Source organism: Charadrius vociferus, unplaced genomic scaffold, assembly GCF_000708025.1.
Source record: "Charadrius vociferus isolate BGI_N301 unplaced genomic scaffold, ASM70802v2 scaffold455, whole genome shotgun sequence".
Classification (NCBI taxonomy): Eukaryota; Metazoa; Chordata; class Aves; order Charadriiformes; family Charadriidae; genus Charadrius; species Charadrius vociferus.
Genome location: NW_009648550.1, coordinates 5,026,241 through 5,031,090, shown reverse-complemented (window position 1 = coordinate 5,031,090; position 4,850 = coordinate 5,026,241).

The following is a 4,850-nucleotide window of genomic DNA, read 5'->3' as shown; positions in this document are numbered from 1 at the left end:
GTTATCAATTCGCTGCTCTGATCTCTCTACCTGAAGTCCCTCCAGAAACTTTTAACACTTTCAGCTTCAAAAGCCTGCAGGGTCCTTCCTCATTTCCCTCACCTACAACTTCTTCCCCCCAAAATCCCTGCCTTTTTTCAAACCCAAAAGGTACAGATCTGCTGCTTTACTGGAATTAAGCCAACATACCCAACTGCAGACCTAACCCAGTGGCTCCAGTCTATTTTCTATACGGGCAGCCAAGCACATTTTGCAGAAGCCCCTACAAGAATGAACTGCAAAGAGTAAAAACCCATCTCGTCGCTACCCTGCCTTATGAGCTGAGAACCAAGCTGACCCACTGCAAGTTTCCTACCTCTGGAGCAGTCCAGCAGCTCTGAGCCTCTCTTCATCTGTCGAGGGCAATACAAGCCCAGGCAGGTATTACAGCTGAGTGCCTTCACAGCACTATGTAAATACGGATGCAAATGAGCTTTGGCCTTCAGAATTCTGGTAAATTACAAACATGGTCCCTGGTGTTAAGAGGTGTCTCCTGCTGCACACAACGTGCGCAAGCCTTCAGACCCTTCCCAAACCAAGATTCTTGCTGAAGGCAGGGACAATTTTGCCCCTGTAAAGAATACAGAACCAGGACAAAACCAGTATACCTGCTTTTCTAAGTGACCATTGCACAAGGCTTGCGGACAGAAGGCTGCTAAATCCCAGAGGGCACTGACAGGTGACTAGATTCCAAAAAGAGAGGAAACTCCACCTTGGGAAACCATTACTGCTTGTTGCAGACAAGGCTGTCAGGAACACAGGTAATGAAGGATTAGTACTGGAGAGACAGGAAAGAAGTAATCTTAAAACATTTTTGTGATTCCTTTTGTGTCCAAGCAAGACAAATGTAGTGGACCCACACAAATGGTTACTTTCTCACACACCTGCAAAATTTCTCAGAAGAAATATACAAAAAATTGGAGTACATCAGAGTCAGGTTATATTCCGAAATAGGTGGGATTTTTTTCCCTTGTACATAGTAGTCTAACAAAATAAAAGACTATTGCTTTTATCCAACACCCTCCTTACAGCAATAATATGTAAAATCCAAGCACCCTTCTGAACCTACCTTCTTTATTCTTTCCTATGTAACTAAAAACCAAAGTGGTTTGTGCCTGTAACAACCATTTATAACATCTGTAAAAGTACATTTTAAGGCCTTTGGCTTTTCATCATTATTTTGAGCAGCTTAAGTCAACTGGGAACAAGATTTGTGGTTCTCATGTTCTTGTGTTGTAAGAACACAACAAATCAAGTTCTCATAGCAGCAGTCTGCCCTACCAAAAGGGGCAGCTTTAACATAAAGAAGAGAAACATTCCATATCCATAATTAGATAAATAATACTTCAGGCAAGATATGGCACCTTTAAAAGCGCCTTTTCAGACTCGGATTTTTCTCTGCTTGTTACTACAGAAACCATCTAGCAACCAGAATCTAAGACAGACTCCACCCAAAACAGAGAAAAACAATATAGACAGAGTAGGCTTTTCCTCCTCTTCCCCCCCCCCCCCCCCCCTTTTTTTTTTTAAATGTGGGTGAGTGCTAAGGAAAAGTATCTTACTGTGCAAAGGACAGGAGCATTTCGCATGCAGTTGAAACAGTAAAGCTCTGATTACAGATGGCAGAAATGAAAGCAGGGAATGAGTAATGAGCAATGAGAAATGCGTAATGCGGGATGAGGATATAATTTCCACACATCGGCTAAAGAAAGGTTTACACTCTTAAGCAATAAAAACAAACCATTAAGCCAGACCTGCACTGTCAGGAAGTATAAAACAGTTCTTGAAACTCTGCAGTTATTATACAAAAGCTTTTCATAAACTTTTGTTTCCTGATCTTCATAAAACATTAACATCAAGCTGCCATATGGCAATTAGCTGCCTCCTGAAATCAATAAAAAAACCCAAAAATCAACAGTTTAGGAATAGCTGTACAATAAAATAGTTCAATAATTATCCTCTTCTAATAGTGTAGCAAATTGGGTCTAATATAAATGCAGTCCAGATGAGCTCCTTCTTCAAAGCTGAGAGTACAATAAATCATGTTCCTCTCCAAGCTTCATCAGTACTGATTGCACAAGTGAGACCTCTAACTGCCTACCGGGGGGAAATCAGGTGATAGTCTGTGGACACCCAAACCCAATTATCGTACGAGCAGGAAAGGTCTCAATGCCTGATTATGATGAGCCCAGGCTAGCCCAGTGGAGCAGATCCTGCTCGGTGAAAATGGCCAATGCTCTCGGGAGAGCTTACCTCAACTGAAGATCTTCCCACGTCATTTTTACATGTTGCTGACCACAGAAGTCCAATTGAATTTTGCGCAAAAATTATCAAGCCACTTGACAAAGCTGTTACTGAGTCTCAAAAGGACAAGGAGAGATGCTGATCACATTTGTGTTTAGAGAGATGCTTATCTGAAATGCACAAAGGGTGACATTATCTATCACAATCTCTGCCTATATAGATTATATAAGTGCCTAGAAGCAATATGTTTAGGGGAAACAGGCTATACGGTAACAAAGGCAGTTTTGCCTTCTGGATCTTCTGCTTTTTCTCCTCTTAAGAGGAAAAAAACCCCACTCATTTATTCTTGTAGAGTACTATAATACTAGTAAGTACTAAAGAACTAAAATAAGCAGTGGAGTACTGTGGTAACAGCATACCTTTAGTATTTAGAACTACTTAGCAGTCATTACCAGACTTAGATGTCAGAAAGTCCAAACCTCTCCGAAGGACTGTCTGATCATCAACCCTATTTAGCAGAGTTCAGGAACCCAGTGGATCTCTAGGGGAATTTTCTACTACTCATGTATGAAAGTTTGTTTTGTTTCTTTTATTTTAAATCCTAAACAAACGCTTCAGTGCAGCACTCATCTCCAATCTAGAGAGAGGTTAAGGGTTAAGGATTTAAAGATACATTACGAAACCAATTCTGCAGAGGTTTATTGACGTGCTGAGCTTGACACATGGATATTTCCTCCTCAAAATCAGTATGGAGCTAATGATTCTGTGACTAATGCTAAGCCGATATAGAAATGCTTACAAGAGTGGGTCCAAATAGGTTTACAATTATGCATTGGTCTCACAGTGTATTTTACTAAGGATGTAATTCTTTGTCAAGCAACAGGAGGTTTGCCTTTGCAAGGAATGGGGCATCACGCCATGAGCCAGCTACTGCTCATGCATAGACAAGTGCCGTAGCCAATTTTTTTTTTTTTTTTTGAAACAAGATTAGCACCAACGTGTTCTCATGCCTTAGAAGTAAAGTAGTCCGTAAAAAGCCTCCCTCAGTCTAGTTACACATGGAGGGCTAGGAGCTGTGAAACTTAAGCCTTGCAACACTGGAGTTTAGGATCTGCTTAGAAGAACACTAGAGTCTTTCCTGATTTCAGCAGGTTTGGGATCATACCTTTCCTGCTCACAGAAATGGTGCAATCTTCAACTTTTCAGCACTTTATGTCCAGATTTTGCAAGCTCAGGTTATAGAGTTCACTAGCACTGCTGTGACTTGACTAGCACAACCATGCATCCCAAACAATCAGTGAATTCTTGAAGAACCTTCACTGTGACATACCCTGCGACTGACAACCTTCCCAAAGCAACAGCCATGAACTCACTCATCACCAGTAAAGCTGGCAACAAGCAAAAGGCAAACAAAACTTCTGCACATGCGATGCTCCCCCCGAAAACATTAGCCAACAGAACAGCACTGGTCTTTCATAAAAACAAATAGAGGTTGTCCACCCAGCAAACTCGTAGGCTGATGATGCACTATGATGCAACATGACGAATAACATCAGCTACCTCTCAGAAATAAGAAGAGCCAAACTGCAGAGTGGTGGATTGTTCTCTAACAGCTATTAAAAATACTGCCACTACAAAGAAATATGTTTTTCTCTCACCACAGAAGCTTACAGCTAGCCTAAGATATTTTTAGGATCACAAGAGAAAAATACAATGAAATAAGTTTTCCTCTCCTATCCTCTCTACCCATTGCTTTTTGTGATGATCAGGATTAGAGAACTAACTGCTCTATAAGACGACTTGTAAGCCATCATCAAGTTTGCCTTTCTGATCAACAGACCTATTTAGTACCTTCACTGAAACTCAAGTAATTCTGATTATAAAAAAAAGGAGGAGTTTGAGGAGGGCCAGGAGAAAGAGGAGGTTTCTGTTAATAAAAAGGTAAGCTAGTAGGAGGCCTAAATCACAGATTTCTAGAGTTGACTTAGACAGGTCTCTAGTAGGACAACTGTACCCGCAGCTTTAGGGAATGCTGCCTCAGTTCACCAAATCCAGAAATGGATCTATGACAGAGTGCAAGGGGGTTCTGGTATCTCTGGAGGTATCACCAGAGAGTTATTCCATATCTACTAAATACAGTGGAGAGCTCCTGAAATAGGCAGGAACTTACCACTAGCAGTCCAGCACAATTCCATTCTGCTGCCAGCTTCAGCACACTTTGCCATGGATCACCAAGAAGCCAATTTAAGCTACTTTCCCACTCTACTATTTCAGCACAACTTTCACGCAACAAGCTACCCAGCCTCTGCATGCTCGCCCCAGGTTCTACAGCTAGTAACCTGGCTGCCATAACAGTCTTTTAACGTACAACAGGCACAGTAAGTATCAGCTTTAAAGTTGCATTTGCCAACTGTAAATCATGCCTTTGCCCCTTACATGAAATATTTAAAAAGTAAGATGTAAGCCTGAGTTATCCTTGTGATGACTGCACAAGTGAACCTTTTTTTCTTACAGACTGGACTTTTCAGAAAGAAATACCAGAGTGCTATGATTTATTATCTGAAATA